The following is a 20,736-nucleotide window of genomic DNA, read 5'->3' on the forward strand; positions in this document are numbered from 1 at the left end:
TTATTGGAACATTTGATATAACAATGTTCTAGAAGATAGCAATAAAGTGATACATGATAAAATAAACTGTGTAACTATATCTATTAAGATCTGTTCTCACATCAACTCACACTGCACAGGGGGAAAAAGACATTTTAAGCAAAATAATTTGCTAGTTCTACTGGAATTAGACAGAACTAACGGCAGCCTGACATGAGGCCCATCTCACAAGGGAAAAGTACCTGACAGGTTAGGCTTCAATTTCTTCAACAAACGTTAATACTTACCTTCCCCGTTAACAAACTAAAATAGTTTATGTTTCAAAAAGAACAGAAAGAGCTAACGTTTTGTTTTACAACATACAGCTACCACCTAAATCAAGCATGTCAAACCTGCGGCCCACTGGCCCCGAGTTTGACATGCTTGACCTAAATTATGACGAACACAACTTTGCAGCAACGGCAGGTGTAGCCGTAGTTACATTAAGTAATTTCCATGTCCATGTCACTGGGAAATAAGATGGACGCAGCCATGAGGACAGTCGTCTTTAGTCTCCTTGCTACGACTGAACTGGAGGCTACCTTCCCTGATTCCCAAGCCCAAATTCCTTAGTACCTCCTGGGCTCCCCATGAGGAGAGGGAACGGAGCCTCACTTCCGGAAAAGCTCTTCAAGTCCCACCCCTTCCTCCATCTTCTCGGTCAGTTTCATCCCACAATGCCCACCATTTGCATTTACCTTGTTAACATCAAACTCCAAACATACTTCTAGACTTAATACTGACAAGTGCCCAGACGGGCTTTATGAAAAGGACCAGGATATCCTTTCTGGCAGCTTAGGGCAATCAATAAATCCAGGCAGACCTCACTGTATTGCGCTTCCCTTTACTGCGTTTCACAGATGTTGCACTTTTTTCTCTGTTTTTGTTTTTTTACAAATTGAAGACAAGACCCTCCACCAGCAAAAAGATTACGACTCACTGTATTGAGATACCAGACCCCAATCCGAAACCTCTCCGAAGTCTTGCCTGTCAATAAACTCCTTAAATATCCGCTTTCTGCTTCCCGTGATTAGGTTTTGTTAAAAATAACTTGCAGTTTCCCACACAAGTGTGTTAGTGCCTCGAGGCCTCGTTTCTAAAAACATGATTTTTTTTTAAAGTTCCATAGCTACTGAGAAGTAAACCAGCATTTCATTCCTCTGGAACGCGCATCTCCCATAAAGTCTGTCACATATGTATTTGTTGCTGGGAGGCATGCAAGCAGTTTGCACACTACAGAAGGAATCAATACCCCATCAAAACGATGCGTGCGTTGTTTTAGTAGCATTGTTATCCAGGCCACTTCAGCATCTTGGTAAGAAAAGGCAAGAAGCTGGCAATATAACATTAGTCAAATTTTGTTTCACTAAAAAATTTCCTATTAAAAATGAGAAAAAGTCTAGTATTCAGATCAAGTTTCTCTATGTAACTACCCTTTTATTGCCAAAACACACGTATTTATTACGTAATTTCTTCTTGAAAACAAGAGTGTAAAGTACTCATAGAAGCTTTTCGAAAGTCTTCTAAATCATTTCTAAAAGCCACCCACTCACAAAAGTATGTTAGCCCACATGTTAGGTCATTTTTAAAAATCTGTGAAGGACTTTAGCCAACATTTTTCAAATGAGTTTGCTCTTCGGCTGGAGGCAGGTGAAGGCTCCAGGATTGCCGATGTCCCTCAAGGCCCCCGGAAGCAGATGACTCAGTCAGGAGGCCTGGCGCCAGCGCACACCTGGGCGCACCTGCCTGGCTGCAGCCGGGAGCGCCGCGCCCTCCGCGAGCAGGTGCCTGGCACACACGTTCCCGCAGACGCAGCTGCCAGCTGCCCACTTGCCCTCGAATCTGTTTGTGACACTTTCGCTCCAAACTCCAGAGGCGGTGGGGCCTGGGGAGCTTTGTGCTTTTCCCCAGGACGGGCCTAGCTTTCTGACACCAGCATTCTCCTGGCCCCTCCCGGGCCCAGCCAGAGTGCGCCTCATGGGCAAAAGGACCCCCCTCTCCCCCCTGAGCCCTTTTCTTCAGAAAGGCCAGACTGGGCCTCGCGCGGGCTGCCTTGATGAATCCTGTGCATGCAGGCTGAGGGGCTTCTTTAACCCAAACCACACCCCTACCTGGTACAACCGACATCTTTACATCAGGGGAAGAGCGGGCTACTATGCGGGAGAGCCCCCAGGAACTGCTCAGAAACCCTACGAACCAGCCCTCGGCTGACGGGCACGGCTAGCATCTCGCTCTACAATCGACCGCTGGAAGGCGGTGCCGCCACACTGTGTTATGTTACTGAAGAGAAACCCACCGCGCGTCACTCCACAAGACCATCAAGTCACCAGAGTTCTGGCAGAGAGTCAGAGACACACTGAGGCTCTCCATGCCTGGACAGCTTGTACACGGAGTTTCCAACGCTCTCGATTTTACTCTGCGCTCATTCATTTCTGGCACCGGACCAGCCAGCATTTACAAGCACAGAGAACTGGTTCATTCCTCAACTATTAACAGACACAGAGCAAAGACACCATTTCCAATAAGGTGAAATCCTGACAGAAGTGCTGCCATTTTCACCTCAAGCGTATTAGTTTCTAAACAAAACACGTGAGAAAAGCAGAAAGCAGTGGAAATGAAGAGCCAAGAAAATTCAGAGAACCAAAGAGGCGAGGAGACAGGAAGAAACCCAGGGCAACTGAGCCCGGAGAGCTTACTAATTCCTTACAAAATGGTAGTAACTCAACAACACGCTTTCTGCAGCAGAAACGAACCTCAGCGAGCGACGCAAAGATTAAAGAGAGGAATGTCCAGCCAAAGGCTTGTCCCCGGTGTGGACGAAAAGGGGCCACATACTAACCCTGACCAGCTCAGGGCAGACTGCATGGTGGCCTTACACTCAGAGACCTCAAGTGCCACCGAGGATGGTCTGAAATTAAAACTTCCTAACTAAAAGTGAGTCATGGTGTAGTCATGTCCAAGGCCCGGATCTTCCCTGACCAAGGTCCATCTTTACTTCAACTGACCCTGTCTATTGTCTTTTGGGATCTACGATAACATACCTTTGGAAGGTCAAGGTAATTCCGCTTTCCAGACCTCAGAGCACAACCACTGCCTCAGAGCAGAGACCACAAGCCCTCGTTGTTACTGTTGTAGTGTAATTGGTAACAGCTAACTGCCCTGCACCCACCTGTGTATCTAGTCGTTTTACATTTCATCTCCCGCCTCCCTAATCTCTCACCAAGGGATTTCATGTAACCCCCTACGTTAAGCATGTCAAACTTGTGGCCTGCGGGCCGTGTGCCTCATTTATTTGGCCCGTGTTAGCCTTTGAGTTTGACATGCTGCCCTACGCCTTCTCCTTTTATCCTAATGTATAAAATAAGGTGCAAAACTGCCATTCTCAGGAGCATTTTCTCAATCCATTGAGATTTTGCTTCCTGGCAATTGTCAATTTGGTTCAAATAAACTCATAAAAATTTTCTACACAGGGACGGAGCAAAAAAATTATTTTAATCTATAAAAATAAGTAAATAAATCACCAATGTGTCCTTCAGCTCACTGAACAATTCACTGGACTACAGCGCACCTGAGCGCAGACGGCCCTCTAGCCAAGCGGGACGGCACTTCCCTCCTCCTTCCAGGCTGGCAGTGGCGGTAGTTGCTCAGCCACCGACACACCAGCCACCGCAACGCTCAGACAAGAGCACTGGTTTCCAGTGTGAGTCCTGCGCGTGCAGCGGGAGGACTCCCCTCCCCACCCAACAGGAGCCATCCCGCCGGCGTCAGCCTCTCTGGAAACACATCCTCTGTCAGCTGCTCAGAGCGTCTGTTCTAAGACAGTTTCTCAAAATGGCTATTAACTCAACAACATAATGCTTTCTATAAACGATACAGCCATCGATCCCTACAGTCATCCCACTGTTTCCACTATGGTCCTCAAGAAAACAAAAGCTAAAACTACAAATCAAATACCTTTCCGGCTAGTGCTTGATCCTCAACAAAGTCAAGTTTCCCCAAAAGCTTCAAAGCTCTTAGGAAAGGACGAAGAGGGGAGGGGCCCAGAGCGCGCACTGTGGGGAAGGTGCCGGCCGTGTGGTGCATACAGGTGCACGCTTATCCACCGTGCACTTAAAGCCTGTGCACTTACATGTCCATTGTACCTCAAAAGACGGTGAGAACGGGGAGGCAGGCACCAGGCAGGGCTCTGCCCGCTCCCGTGGCCCCATGCAGAGAAAGTGAGTGAGGCCTGGGGGAGACAGCAGGAGCCCCCTCCCGGCCCCCACTGCCGCTGGTCTTGTTAGGTGACATAAAAGAATCCTCGTCGTTTGAAATAAATAAATACGCAAACACTAAATAGTTCAAACATTTTATATTGATCGCCTTCAGATTAGCCACAAACCTGAAGTTATCACATTTTCTAAATCGAAAGCAGGGCAATCTGACATAGTTCCTCTAAGAAGAGACTACTGGAAATCGGCTTCTGACCTTCTCCTAGCTTTGCAAATGACATGTAAATTCACCAAATAGTCTTACCTTTTTCCCCCTCAGATTTGTCTATATTACGTCAACTCTGCCATAGCCAATACCCCATTCCTTTCCGGACTATTCCACGAGGGAGAAGGAGTAACAGAATATATGCCACGTTCCTCCACATACAAATTTACAAGAACAGAACACCAGGGAAGCTGCCTTCTTCCTGTGCTGGGTGTTTCCAAGCTCGCTGAGGCCCAAGCCGGTGCTTATTGTAATGCTCCTCTGGCTTCCTGCACCGGTCAGGGTCATTAGAAGTCCTACATTTCCCATTTCCTCTGTTCATTGATTCTCAAACTTCAGATGGAATAAGAATCCCCTATTTAAGCCCGGTCATTTGTAAAAATCGTTTCCCAAGTCCTGCCCCCAAGAGTGCAGTTTAGTGCATCAGAGGAAGAGCTGAACAGGTCCAGACGGCTTCACGGGGCAGTTTTACCAAACGTTCAAAGAAGAACTAACACCTCCACTCCTCAACTTATTCCAAAAAATCCAACTGGAAGAACACTTCCAAGATCTTTTCATGAGGCCTGCATTAGCCTAATTTCAAAACCAGATAAAGACACTACAAAGAAAGAGAATTACAGGCCAATATCCCTGATGAACATAGATGCTAGAATTCTCAACAAAATATTAGCAAATCGGATCCAGCAGTACATTAAAAAGATCACACACCATGACCAAGTGGGATTTATTCCAGGATGCAAGGCTGGTACAATATTCGCAAATCAATAAACGTGGCACATCACATAAACAAACTGAAAGACAAAAACCACATGATCATATCAAAAGACAAGAGAAAACGCATTCAACAAAATCCAACAACCATTTTAAAAATTTTATTTTTATTGATTTCAGAAAGGAAGGGAGAGGGAGAGATAGAAACATCACTGATGACAGAGAATCATTGATTGGCTGCCTCCTGCCCATTCCCCACTGGGGACCAAGCCCACAACCTGGGCATGTGCCCCTTGACCGGAATCGAACCCAGGATCCTTCAGTCTGCAGGTCAATGCTCTATCCATTGAGCCAAACCAGCTAGGGTTCCAACACCCATTTTTGATAAAAATTCCCAGCAAAGAAGGAATAGAGGGATCATACCTCAACATAATAAAGGCCATATATGACAACCTACAGCCAATATCATAATCAATGGGCAAAATCTAAAAGCATTTCCCCTAAGAACAGGAACAGGACAGCGATGTCTGCTTTCACCACTCTTATTCAACACTAGAGGCCCAGTGCATGGATTCGTGCACTGGTGGGGTCCCTCGGTCTGACCTGCGGGGATCGGGCTGAAACCGGCTCTCTGACATCCCCCGAAGGGTCCAGGATTTGTGAGAGGGTGCAGGCCAGGCCAAAGGACCCCACCGGTGCACGATCAGGGCTGGGGAAGGACCGTGGGAGGGCTCCAGGGTATGTCCGACCTGTCTCGCCCAGTCCCAATTGGCCGGGCCCCAGCAGCAAGCTAACCTACCGGTCGGAGCATCTGCCCCATGGTGGTCAGTGCGTGTCATAGCGACTGGTTGAATGGTTGGACACTTAGCATATTAGGCTTTTATTATCTAGGATAGTAATGGAAGTCCTAGCCACAACAATCAGACAAGAAGAAAACATAAAAGGTATCCAAATTGGAAAAGAGGAAGTAAAACTTTCATTATTTGCAGATGATATGATATTGTACATAGAAAACCCTAAAGACTCTACCAAAAAACTACTAGATTTAATAAAGGAATTCAGAAACATAGCAGGCTACAAAATTAACACTCAGAAATCCATAGCATTTTTATACACCAATAGTGAACTCTCAGAAAGAGAAACTAAGAAAACAATCCCATTTACCATTGAAACAAAAAAATTAAGATATTTAGGAATAAACTTAACCAAGGAGGTAAAAGACCTGCAGTCCAAAAACTACCGGACATTGAGAAAAGAGATAGAGGAAGATATAAACAAGTGGAATACCATGTTCATGGAAGGGCAGAATCAACATCATTAAAATGTCCATATTACCCAAAGGAATCTACAGATTCAATGCAATCCCTATTAAAATACCAATGGTATATTTCACAAATCTAGAACAAATGCTCCAAAAATCTATATGGAACCAAAAAAGACCCCAAATAGCTGCAGCAATCTTGAGAAAGAAGAACAAAGTTGGAGGAATTACAATACCAGATATCAAGTTATAATACAAAGCCACTGTGCTTAAAACAGCCTGGTACTGGCACAAGAACATGCATCTAGATCAATACAATAGAACAGAGAACCCAGAAAGCGACCCAAGCCACTATGCTCAATATTTGACAAAGGAGGCAAGAGCATACATTGGGGCAGAGACAGTCTCTTCAATAAATGGTGCTGGGAAAACTGGACAGATGCATGCCAAAAATGAAACTAGACCACCAACTTACACCATAAACAAAAACAAATTCAAAATGGATAAAAAAGACTTAACTGTAAGATGTGAAATCATAAAAGTCCCAGAAGAAACCATAGGCACTAAGATCCCAGGCATCTCTCACAGCAATATGTTTACCAATACATCTCCTAGGACCGTGGTCAGCAAACTGCGGCTCGCGATCCACATGCGGCTCTTTGGCCCCATGAGTGTGGCTCTTCCACAAAATACCACGGCCTGGGCAAGTCTATTTTGAAGAAGTGGCGTTAGAAGAAGTTTAAGTTTAAAAAATTTGGCTCTCAAAAGAAATTTCAGTCGTTGCACTGTTGATATTTGGCTCTGTTGACTAATGAGTTTGCCGACCACTGTCCTAGGACAATGGACACTAAGGAGAAAATAAACACATGGGACAACAGTAAAATATAAAGCTTCTGCACTGCAAAAGAAACCATCAACAAAACAACAAGAGAGCCCACTGCATATTTGCCAATGATACAGCCGATAAGGGGTTAATCTCCAAAATATATAGGGAACTCATACAACTTAACAAAAGGAAGACAAACTATCCAATTTAAAAAATAGGCAAAGGACCTAAATAGACACTTCTCCAAGGTGAACATGCAGATGGTCAAGAGACATATGAAAAAATGCTCTAAGTCACTGATCATCAGAGAGATGCAAATCAAAACCACAATGAGGGATCACCTCACACTATCAGAATGGCTGCCATCAACAAATCAACAAATGACAAGTGCTGGCGAGGATTGGAGAAAAGGGAACCCTAGTACACTGCTGGTGGGCATGCAGACTGGTGCAGCCATTATGGGGAAAAGTATGGAGTTTCCTCAAAAAATTAAATATGGATCTGCCATTTGACCAAGTGATCCCACTTCTAGAAATATATCCTAAGAAACCCAACACACCAATCAAAAGAATGTGTGCACCCCTATGTTCATAGCAGTGCAATTTACAATTGATCTGGAAACAGCCCAAGTGCCCATGAGTAGATGAGTGGATAAAAAAGCTGTGGTACATTTTCACCATGGAATACTGTGCAGCAGTAAAAAAGGATCTCTCACCCTTTGAGACAACATGGAGGGACTTGAAGAGTATTATGCTAAGCAAAATAAACCAGAGAAAGACAAGTATCACATGATCTCACTCATATGTGGAATCTAATGAACAAAATAAACTGATGAACAAAATAGATCTGGAGATATGGAAGCATAGAACAGACTGTCAAATCTCAGAGGGAAGGCAGGGGTGGGTGGGTGGGAAGAAATCAACAAAAGAACTTGTATGCGTATATGTATAGCCCATGGACACAGACAATAGGGTGGTGAAGGCCTGGGGGGATGGACTAGAAGGGGTCAATGGGGGGGGGGTATATGTAATATTTTCAACAATAAAGATGAGAGAGAGAGAGAGAGAGAGAGAGAGAGAGAGAGAGAGAGAGAGAAGCTGAACAATATGCATTTTCAGTAAAACTCCCAGAAGAGTCCACAATTCTCACTTTAAGAACAACTGTGACGGTAGGTCCCACGCCATCCCCACCCCCTGGTCCCCACACACACCCTGCCTCCTTCGGGCACCAATCACAGCTGGCAGCTGCAAAGGTGTAAAGTAAGAAACAAATTCCAGCTGGAAACAGCTGTCAGTGGTCCTCCCTCCCAAGCCTATCAAGTTTTTTTAAATGCCAATACATGCCTATAAAGTCTTTAAAACCCAAAGTAATAAAGCTATAGTGACAGGGCAGGGTGGCTCTACAAGGAATATGGAGTCCTTTCTGGGGTTTTAAAGTCACACCAAGCGATTCTGGGTTCTGGTATCAGCTCTACCACTTCCAATTCCATGACACTGGACAAATTACTTCATTTTTTAACTAATCTCACTTTCTTCGTTTATCACATAAAGGTATTAGCATCCCTATCTCACGGGGATGCTGAGAGAATTAGTGAAAATAATGATGGAACTGCCGGCATGGTGCTTAGGACTTGGAAAGCCATAAGCATTAGCGCTGGCTGCAATGACTGTGTGATGATCACCTAGCATTCCTTTTCTTACCCGATTCTTCCCAGGGTTCACAAGAGGGATACTGCTAGCCCCATGTTCGCAGATGGGCAAAGGTTAGTTCAAGACACACATCTTAGAAAGCAGCCGAGCTAGAATTCAAGCTAGATCTGGTCAGACCTGCCACCCGCAGCCTGAAGGGAATGGAAGACATTCCCCAGCCTGGCAGTCTGTCTGCCCCACTCCGTCCAGGGCTGCCCGCGGAGCTCCCAGCAAGCGGTGGGGGAGGATGAGCAGGTAGGGCCTGCAGGATGATTCACGCTTCTAGACCCACTGCTGCACCTATTATAGCACCGACACGATACATTTAAAAGGATACATGTGGGATTTAAATCAGTGAAATAATAGAAATAGACTCAAGGACTTATTTGCATATTTGTATGCAAAAAAGGAAGAATAATTATTTTCCATTCTGCAGTTCTACTCACTAAGTTCATTCATCAACAAGCACTTACTGGACTCTGGACAGACTCTGGACCGGGTGCCAGGCTGCTCGTCTGTCTGAGCCATGGAGGCAAGAACTCAGACACAGCAGGTCAGCCAGGCCCACGAACACAGCGAAGGAGAAGCACGGGATACTATGGAAACTCCCCCAGGAAATACCCTTTAGCTGAGATGTGGATGGTGACAAGCTGGAGGGTGACCCTCTTCTAAGAGAAGAAATGGCAGGTAAAGGCAACGTGGCGGCGTGGACCTGAGCATGCAGGACTAGGGGAGACACCAGTGGCCGGAACAGAGCACCAGGGGAGGGGGCTTGGCAGGAGGCTGTAGGGTGGGCATGACTTCAAGCACAACAGGAAAGCCTTCAAAGGTTCGGGGAAAAGGGTACCAAAATCCAACAGGCATCTTTGTAAGACACTCTGGCATCTGAGGAGACAGGGCTGGGAGGGGACGAGGGCAGAGCAGGGACAGGAGTCAGGAGATCCCTCAGAGCAGTCTGGCGTGGCCTGGAGCGGTGGCTGTAAAGAGGGACTGGGATAGATGGCAAGTTATTTGGGAATACAACCTATATCGGTGATCGGCAAACTGCGGCTCGCGAGCCGAGATTTGCCGCTCTGTTGACTAATGAGTTTGCCAACCACTGGGATAGGGGCTTAATCACAAGGAACAACAACAGCCTGTAATTATTGGAATCGAGAGTCTAGGTCAGTGGTCGGCAAACTCATTAGTCAACAGAGCGGCAAACTGCGGCTCGCGAGCCGCATGTGGCTCGCGAGCTGCAGTTTGCCGACCACTGACCTATATGTTTGGGTTCAATATGGAGTAAAAGGGGGGGTCCAAAATGACGCTAATGGGGGAAATTAGCAACTCTGCGGCAGGACCTGACCACACCAGCAGCCAGGGCTTCACGGTCACAGCGCGGTGATGTCATGCCGATGCGAAGGGAGGGGAAAGGCGCTGCGCCCTGGGGTCTTCCTTCCCCAAACCCCGGCCTCCGGCCTAATCACGAGGGAAGCAGACAAACCCAGACTGCAGGGCAGCGCACGCCACAACTCATCGGTCACGGTCAACAAAAGCCAGGCAAGTCTGCGGCAGTGCCCCAGCCCGGAGCAGTCTAAGGCGCAGCGGGACTAAGTGGCCGTGCCATCCTGGAAGGGGTCCTGCAACAGAAAAGGACACGGGGGGGGGGGGGGGGGGGTGACTAAGGAAACCCAACGTGAGTTTAGTTTATAATGCCGCGTCAATACTGGCTGACAATGCGCCCCAGTAATGTCTGGGTACAGGGGACACAAGAACTCTCTGTGACATTCTAGCAACTTCCTTGTGAATCTCAAAGTGTTGTAAGTGTCAAGTTTATTTTAACACGAACCGCCAGGCCTGAGTCGCGCACCTGGGAGGTGCCCTTTATTGAGACGGAGACAGAGGAAACGGGGCTTCTATTCCAGGCCGGGAGGGAGCAGCCTGTCAGGCCCAGGCAGGCAGCTCTGGGCTGGAGTCTGGCAGAGAGCTCAGCTCCAAACACGAATTTGGAAGCCTCAGCAGGCAACCAGGGCGGTAGCTTCCAGAGAAAGAACGGACAGCAGGACGTGAAGCGCCGCAGTCCGAGTCCTGAGAATGCCCACAGAGCAGTCAGACGGAGGAGGAGGCCTAGTCTCGGGCTCTGCTGACGTTCTACCTCGAGGTGCGGGGAGAGGGGAGGAAGAAGCAGCATCCAGCGCTGGGAGAAAGACCGGGCCGGGCCAAGGGAAAGGCATGGTCCACTTGCTTAAATATGGTTGAAAAAGCGAGTAAAATAAGCACTGAAAAATTCTCCTCATATTTAACAACTCTGAGATCCCTCACGAGCCAACAAAGAAGTTTCAACAGAATAATGGAAGCTAAATGTGGAGTGGAGTGTTTGAGTAAGAGATGAGGAACTGGGGGAAAGAACTCTGACAGGAAATCTGGCTCTCGGGTTTGTGCAACCATGTTCACAGCAGCATCACTCACAGCCCAAGGCAGAAGCAACCCAGTGTCCATCGCTGGGTGATGGCTAAGCAAAGTGTAGCTTGCACCTGAGGAAACACGATTCCGCCTTACAAGGGAAGGGGATTCTGACGTGTGCTGCAATGTGGATGCACCTTGAGGACATTATACTACATAACGTAAGTCAGTCCTATTAGGATAAATACCAGCATGATGACGTACTCAGTAGTAAAATGCATTGAAACAGAAAGTAGAATGCAGGTTGACTGTACCTGGGGGGGAGGGGATGAGGTGTGAGTGTTTAACGAGGACAGAGGGTCCCTTTAGCAAGATGAAAAGAGTACAGGATGTCAACAATATGAATTTATTGAATATCAAAGAACTGCATACCTAAAATGGTTCAAGTGGTAAATTTATGCTATGTATATTTTACCACAATTATAAAACTTAAAAGAAAAAGAACTCTAGCTCCCAAAATGTGGACGCCGTACCAAGCTCGGATGCCCTACCATGGAAAGAGCAGGCTGAGCGCTTCCACAGCCCAGCGCTGCCCAACGCTGGGTGACACACGTGTCACAGGTGCTCATCCCTGGTGCTCTGCCAGGGGCCAGGCCGCCCTGGCCGCCACCAGTGCTCTCTGACCACAAGGGCTCTCACCCATTGGCCCTGTGTGCACTGTATGTGTCCTGAGACATGAGAGAGGCCGGGAAGCGGTGACTACAGAAAGGACGATCGGAGATTATGTCAATTTGATTTTCAAGTGTAAGGAAAGTCACTTTCATTGGGTTTCTTCATCAACCCACGACTTCTGCTGCCAAAAGAAAAAAAGAGTGTGATCTCAACTGATAAAAACTAGTACCAGATCACTTACTAGTAGAGAAACAAATGAAGCTTTACTACACTCCATTTTTGATAGATCTTTAGGAATAGAATAACAACAACAATTTTTCTTCACAATACATTAGATTGACAAAAATTAAATCAGTGCATAAGGAAAGAGAAAAAACAAGTGTTACTGATGCAGGCCAAGAATAAAGAGATCCATGAACAGAGAACATCCAGATAAACCACGCGGTAAAGGCAACATTTCAAATCAGCAGAAAAGAATAAATGACTCGTAATAAGCATCTGGGGGGCGGGGGGGTCAGAGCTTTACCTCACCCTGCCCATACATAAAAATGTTTATCTATATTGAACATCTAAGGATAAAAATTCAAAACAAAAGAAAATGTAGCCCAACCAGAGTGACTCAGTGGCTGAGCGTCAGATCAGATCACGGTTGGATTCCTGGTCAGGGCACATGCCCGGGTTACGGGCTCGATCCCCAGCAGAGGGAGTGCAGGAGGCAGCCGATCAATGGTTCTCTGTCATCATTGATGATTCTATCTCTCTCTCCCTCTCCCTTCCTCTCTGAAATCAATAAAAATATTTTTTTCTAAAAAAGAAAAGAAAATGTAGGGAGAATACTTCATAAATAGGTGGAAACTTTCTTAGGTATGCCATCAAGGCCAGAATAATTCCAAGTTTGACTGCATGACTCATAGGTCTGCCAGGAGCACATTAAAGAACATTAATACTAAAATACAGGTGGACTAGGCAGAAAAAAAATGCATACATTCTTTTAAAGAGAAAAACACATAGAAATCAGAAAGAAAAAGGATGAAGAACTTACTAGAAAAAGAGCAAAAGAATGAACAGACAACTCAATACAGTAGCGCAAGTGGCCCAAACATGCTAAAATCTCAGGAGCATACAAATGCAAATTAAAGGAGACATAATTTTTTCACCTAATGGGTTAAGACTTAAAAAACTGGTAATACCTGGTGTCAGTTAGGGTCTGGGAAATGGACACTCATATTCCACTACTGACAGTACAAGCTAGTGCACCTCCCTGGCGGACACGTGACAAATGTTTATACTCTGATGAGCACCTAGGGTGTACAATTTTAAGAAAAAGTTTTCAATTTTAATCTCTATACTCCTGTCTTATTAGCATTTTTCCAATGACCATTTATTACTTCTATAACTAAATATATGTTTATACACCTTTCTACAAAAAACATAATAAAGCAATTTCTATGGGAGAGAGTAGTTTACCTATGGCAAATGGACGTAGATGATTTTGAATGCTCCCCTTTTCCTCGTTAATAGGTAAAGTTCTTCAAATGTAAGCCAACTTCCAGGTATGACTGTATGGTCTTACAACATCTGTATAAAATTAGTTTCAAGAAAGGAAGGCCCTAACTTAGCTGTCATAAAATGTTAGATCTTGAGCTATGACAAAGTTTTATATGGCCTGGAGACCCAGCAAAGAGAAGACCATCTTCTTCATGCAGACCTTACACAGAAGCAGTTATACGATTTCAAGCAAACAGGATCTTCATGAGGCTAAACTTAGCAATGGCCACATGAAACACTATAAGATCAGCCCAATTAACAGATCAGAAGAGTAACTGCAAGGACTATAACTTTAAGCTTAATACATAAATACTGCAGTTGAACTCTAGCTCCACTGGTTTAATTGCCATAAGACAACCACCCCTCTTCCTCCACCACCATCACCACCACCTCCACCTCCACCATCACCTACACCACCACCAACACCTCCACCACCATCTCCACCTCCTCCATCACCTCCACCACCACCTCCACCTCCATCATCACCTCCACCACCACCTCCACCTCCACCATCACCTCCACCACCATCTCCACCTCCTCCATCACCTCCACCACCACCTCCACCTCCACCAACACCTCCACCACCATCTCCACCTCCTCCATCACCTCCACCACCACCTCCACCTCCACCAACACCTCCACCAACACCTCCACCACCATCTCCACCTCCACCATCACCTCCACCTCCACCATCACCTACACCACCACCAACACCATCACCTCCACCTCCACCTCCACCACCACCTCCACCTCCTCCATCACGTTCAGACAATATAGTGTTTAAAGCAAGACAGGCTGTAAAAGAACTTCAGCATATATAATTCCAATTTGATTTTAAAATTACTAAAAACAGCCCCCTCCCAATTGGGCAATGCCCTGAAGGATAAGTAGATCTGTAAATTACACTAATACAGCTGAGAAATACACAGTGAACAAAACTAATGCCACGAAACTAAGCTAACTCAAAGAATTCAAAATATAATTGAATAGTTAAATCCTTTAAAAACAAACATAATTAAACTCTGAATGGGGATATCGGTACTAATATCCCTACAATATGCAGACCCCTCCCTACAATATGTCTTCATCCACGACTGATGCTGTTTTGGTTCCTCAGTGTGAGATCATAGAAAATACATACTGGTCTCCAGCACAGGTTCCTGTCAGAGAGCTCCTAAAACCCTTGTAATTTCCCAAATGATAAGAGCATCTTCTTCTTCATTATTTTTTAAACAACAGGTTATTTTTTGTTATTAATTCATTGTTATTTTTTAATATGTCTTTATTGATTTCAGAGAGAGGAAGGGAGAGGGAAAGAGACAGAAACATCAATGATGAGAGAGAATCATTGATCAGCTGCCTCCTGCACGCCCCCTACTGAGGATCGAGCCCACAACCCAGGCATGCGCCCTGACCAGGAATCAAACCGTGACCTCCTGGTTCATAGGTCAATGCTCAACCACTGAGCCACACCGGCCGAGCAATAACATCTTTTGTTAAAATGTTTGGTCTCTGACCCGTCCCTGACACAGGGCTCCTAAAACCCTTGTGAATTCCTAAGCGCTAAGAGTTCTGGTAGCATCTTTTGTTCTAATGAGATGACTAGGTGCGCTCCTAGATGGCAGCTGGTTACTGGAAAGACCAAGCTATGATTTGAACATTGGAATTTTCAGCCACGCCTCCCATTCTGCAGAGAGGGGAGATGGGCTAGTAAGGGAGTGTAATTGATCATGAGGAAGCCTCCTCAAAATCCCAATAGTACAGGGTTCGGGGAACTTCCAGGTTGGTGAACACATCCACACAGGGAAGGTGGTGACACACCTCAACACCATGGAGCAGAAGTTCCTGCGCTGGGAACCCTACCATACCTCACCCTGTGTATCCTCATCATGTCCTTTATCATGTCCTTTAATAAACTGGTAACGTGTTTCTCTGAGTCCTGTGAGCACTCTAAGAAAATTAATCCAACCCAAGGAGGGGGTTGTGGGAACCTCAGATTTATAGTCAATGGGTCAGAAGTACAGGTGACAAGCTGGACTTGTGACGGGCCTCTACGAGCGGAGAGGGAGTGCGGTTGTGGTCTTGTGGGCCTGAGCCCTCCAGGGGTTTGACACTTTCTCCAGGCAGATTTGTCAGAAGTGAGTTAAGATGTAGGACACCCAGCTGGTGTCGCAGAGAAATCCTTGGTGGGGAAAAGGCCTCACACATCTGGTGTCTGAAGTGTGAGTGTGGGGGTGGTGTGAGAGGAAAGGCAACACACAGGAGAGCAGAGTTTTCCCAATACACTTGGCATCCCACAACTCATCCCATCCCTGGGATCCTGAGCCACTCATTCATCCACACAACAGTGATTTACTGAGCACCTTCTATTGCCAGGCATCATTCCAAACTCTGGGGATGCAGCAGTGAATAAAACAAAACTCTCTGCCTGCTGTATCTCACATTCCAGTGGCAGCAAATACACCAATACACCCCCACTTTCACTACATCCCCCTATCCCTCTGCCCACCGCCTCAGCTCCTGCACCTCCCCACTAATAGGCTCTATTTTCCTGTTCACAATGCACTCAGCGCCTCACTTTATTTCTTTTCAGTCTCCCCTTTAGAACATGCGCCCCCTGTAGACAGGGATGCTCCTTATGTCTTCTGTATTCCAAAAGCTTAGACAACTCCCAGAGAGACACGCAAGTATCTGCCTTCCCTCTAAGGTCTGCCCCTCCCAACAGAGCCGCCCATTCGTTCCCCATCTGTGAAGCAAAACATAGTGCTTCCAGCCCAGCCCCTCCCCAGCCCTCCACTCCTTTCGGGAAGCCCCAGAAATGCTGGAGCGGGCACTTCGGCCTCTACCTCCTCCTGCCCTCACTGCTCAGAGGCACCGAGCTCCTCTCCCTGAAAAGCCTTCGCACAAGCATCCTCTGCACAGAACACTTTTCTCGCTGATGACTGATCTCATCAAGCTCACTCCTCATCCCTCATGTCATAAAAATGTCACTTCCTAAGAGAAACGTTCTTCCACAAAGTATTCCCATTTGCTTCTGTCCATGTCACCGGGGTCCAATCAGGGACTGAGAGAATGCATCTGCAGCTGCACGGTGAGAGGCCACTGGTCCAGGAGACAGGCCTCTGGGACCTCTACTCGGAGCTGAAGAAGCTTCCCACGGTCCCTCCTCCCTGACCTATACCAGACTCCAGTTGCTGTCCTTTACCCTCCAGCCCCTCGAGTCCATCGAGTCCATCAAAATCTCTGTTCAGCTGCCCGGCTTCTCATTTGCCTGCCTCTTCTGTAATCAGCAGATCTGCAAATCCGGTCTCACATCTCTGAGCTTCCCTACTCCCCCAGATCTTGGCCCCACAATGCTTCACTGTTGTGCTAGCTCTCAATTACCTGCACAAAAATTTTGTTTTAAATTTTGTCCAGCTTTTCTACTTGCAGGAAAGAGGGCCCAACCGCTTAGTCTACGCAAGTTTTCCCCACTCCAATATTTTCTATTTTTACAGGTTTATACCTTTTGATTCGTTTTGTTATTTTATAAAAATGTTGGAAGTGGAGAAAAATACATCTTCAGTGAGTAATTGCTTACCCAGTTACTCATCATTGCTTAACCAGAGATCTCCAGTTACTCATTTTTATTGATAGACCTTCTATATATTAAGGATAGTAAACCTTTGTCTGTCAAACATGTGGCAAATACTTCTCCCAATATGTCATTTACATTTAATGGTATTTTTATCACAAAGGAATGGTCAACTTATGTACAGTTCAATTTACCAGCCTTTTCCTTTCTAATTTTGGTGTCATGATAAAAACACTGAGCACCATGCAAATATGGACTCGTATTCCTCCTAGTATTATATTTCTTTTTACACTTAATGTTTAGATTTTTTTTATATATAAAGTATGAGATAGAGACCTAAGCTTATTTTTTTGATTGGTAAGCCAATTGTCCCAAATCCCTTTAAGTCAATAACCCTCCATTTCCTCCTACCTTAATCACTTAGAAACTGAAACTGTTTTCTTAGTGTTTATGTCATTTCATTTGCGATCTAGCACTGCTGATCCCTACGGCCAGTCTCCTTTTGCCGCGGTCCTCCCTACGTTTCTGTAACCCACTGCCAGTTCTATTTCTCGCCAACTACTCCCTCTGAGTCTCCTTCCTGCTCGATTCCCTTCTGATTCTCATCCTCATTTTCCAAACAGTTTATTTCTAGAAGCTCTCCTGCTTCTCATTCTCCCTACTCTCCTCGGGAAATTCACCTGCACTGCAGCCGCTTCGGGCTCTCTCCGGAGCTCCCAGATCTGCATCCAATTGCCTCTGGGATCTCTATCTAGATGTTCCACTGGCGCTCCACGCTCCGCTATACAAACAGGAATTCAGTGTCCCCGGAAGCCGCTCTTCTCCCTGTATGTTATCATCTACAGGATCACTATCATTCGAGCCGGAATTGGTAACTTCTCTCCTTCGCTAGCACATCTCGGAGGCCACGATAAATCCTACTGATCCTAGATCTCTGCTCAGCTTCTTCTCCGCCAGCAGTGCCTACAAACGCGTCTTTATCATCTCTGGTTCGCACTCCACCAGATTTCCAGCTTCCCTCCAACCATTCTCTGAACTGCCCACAGAGTGACTGTGTAAAATGAAAATCTGATCATTTCACTTTTCTGATTAAAATCTTCCAACTGATCCTCATGGCTTAGGACAGTGGTCGGCAAACTCCTTAGTCAACAGAGCCAAATATCAACAGTACAACGATTGAAATTTCTTTTCAGAGCCAAATTTTTTAAACTTCAACTTCTTCTAACGCCACTTCTTCAAAATAGACTCGCCCAGGCCGTGGTATTTTGTGGAAGAGCCACACTCAAGGGGCCAAAGAGCCGCATGTGGCTCGCGAGCCGTTTGCCGACCACAGGCTTAGGAGGTAAAAATGTAAACCCAGCATAGCATGTACGGCTCTCTGTGCTCTGGCTGCTGTCTATCTCTTACGTTAACTCATCCATCTCTGCCCTTGAGCCCTGAGCCAGCCACACGTAAGTACCTGGGCGAGTCAAATTCCTGCCTTCTATCCTTCGGCACAGCAGTCCCTTCAGCCGGGCAAGTTTTCTTGCTGACTCTCTGCCTAGCAAATGCCCAGTCATCTTCAAAATACAGCTTCAGTGTCATGTTTTAGAACACATCCACCACTCACATGCCTCGTTTACCTTGTACATACAAACTTCACAATTCCACTGTATCCCTTATAGAACCATACTGCAATTATGCTTTGTCTGTCTGTCTTCCCTGCATGACTGCGCCCCCTTTTTACTTCCAATGGCCAGGCCTAACTCAGGGCTTGGGGCACACAGTAGGTATTCAAAACGGTTACTGAGCAAAAAGATTAGCAGGCACAATGCTTAGTTAACAAGTGGTTTATAAAAATTATCAAAAAATGTATTTCTTAATGGAAAACTATAAAGAGTGACATCTGACTCAATCATAAAACCCTCATGTAACAAATGTATCTCTGAAGTTTTGTAGATCAGAGGCACTATAAGTAATACTAATGAGCTTCATATTATAAATCTAACCCATGTGGAAATAAGGATGTGGGGGCTCCTGTTAGTTAAGTGAATCACCTCACTCAAAAAACCTGCTATGTATGTTCTACACCAAAAGCAGCTAACAGTCCACAGAACTACAGGGAAAGTATTCCCAGTCTCTGCAGACATCTGGTACAAGATGCTCTGTTTTCCACTTCTGTAAAAGCCTTCGCATCCTTTTCCTAACCATGGCACAGCCACAGCCCCGGGCAGGAGAGCTGCATCGCTTTATTTGGACAATTGTGTCCTCATTACAAAGAGAATAAAAAGAGCCATAAGCAACGTTCCCGTGAAAAGTGGCTCCGTGTCAATGGAAGCAGATGCAGGCGTCTGCTAGTAAGCTTTAGATGACGAGAATGTTTTCATTGCTCAGATTATCAAAACAGATTTGATATGGAAGTGTTAATGCATCTGTAAAATCTACTTTTAAGTACAAAGAAATCTTAATTCCAATTTTGAAATCAAATATATACAGTAAAGCTCCAGCCAGTGGCTCAGTTGGTTGGAGTGTCATCCTGTACACCAAAGGTTGCAGGTTCAAACCCCAGCTAGGGCGCATACAGGAGGCAACTGATCAAGGTTCCTCTCCCACATCAATATTTCTCTCTCCCTCCCCCCTACCCCCCCTCCATCCTCTCTCCCTCTCTCTCTAAAAATCAACAAAAACATATCCTCAGGTGAGGATTAAACACACACACATACACACACACACGCCACACATATACAGTAAAAAGTGATAAAAATATTCCATTAACTGAGTTTCAAAACTTCCTCCCAGATGTGCCAGGAGACTTGGAGACCTTGTTAACAAACAGATCACTACCCTCTGGCTTCCCTAATAGCAGTTCAAAGTTACACAGGTACAAACTGTAAGAAACAATGGCCACCCCACTTCTAGGTCCCAAGGAAGAGCATTTAAATCGCCCAGGCTAACCATTATGCCAGAAGCTGTGCCCCGTACACAATAAATGGCGCTGATGCCACGGCCTCCCTCGCTGAGCTGGGAGTCCTCTCCCCGTGCACTGCAGTCCGCATCTACAGCAGCCCGCGCATGCACGACCAGCAAGGCGCTGGTGGAACCCCAAGCCACAATAAGGAGAATGTCTTCTCACCCCAAAACTCCTTTTCCCAACTCCTGACTTGTGTTCTAAGTGTCCCCTTGCTTTTCTTTAGAGTTTTCAACTCGTGGCAGCTTTTGTTTCAGTGACAGCTTTAATGAGATGCCTTTCATATACAGAGAGCACTCAGGGCGCGGAGTTACAGGCTCCGCTGTGGCAGCTTCACCCCTAGGTTTTGGTCAGTGGCATTTCCCAGGATCTCCGGGTCTGCCCAAGGTTCACACGTGAGCCTGGCTTCTGGCTGAGCAGTGCTCCCCCTGAGGGAGCGCACTGACCACCAGGGGGTAGCACCTGCATTGAGCGTCTGCCCCCGGTGGTCAGTGCACATCATAGCGACCGGTCGTTCTGCCAGTAGTTCTGCTGTTCAGTCGATTTGCATATTAGAGTTTTATTACATAGGATTATGTTAGGTGTTGTGCCTGTTAACACACTGAATCCTCCAAACCATCCTTAAAAGTATGA

The 20,736-nt window shown here is 46.0% G+C and overlaps 1 protein-coding gene across 9 annotated transcripts in view; it reads right to left on the reverse strand.

Moving 5' to 3' along the window:
- CAMTA1 (calmodulin binding transcription activator 1) overlaps positions 1-20,736 on the reverse strand; it is a 675,317-nt gene that overhangs the window by 599,960 nt on the left and 54,621 nt on the right. The gene's annotated exons all lie outside the window — the stretch shown is intronic.

The sequence above is a fragment of the Cnephaeus nilssonii genome (genome assembly GCF_951640355.1).
Source record: "Cnephaeus nilssonii genome assembly, chromosome: 7".
NCBI classification, from domain to species: Eukaryota; Metazoa; Chordata; class Mammalia; order Chiroptera; family Vespertilionidae; genus Cnephaeus; species Cnephaeus nilssonii.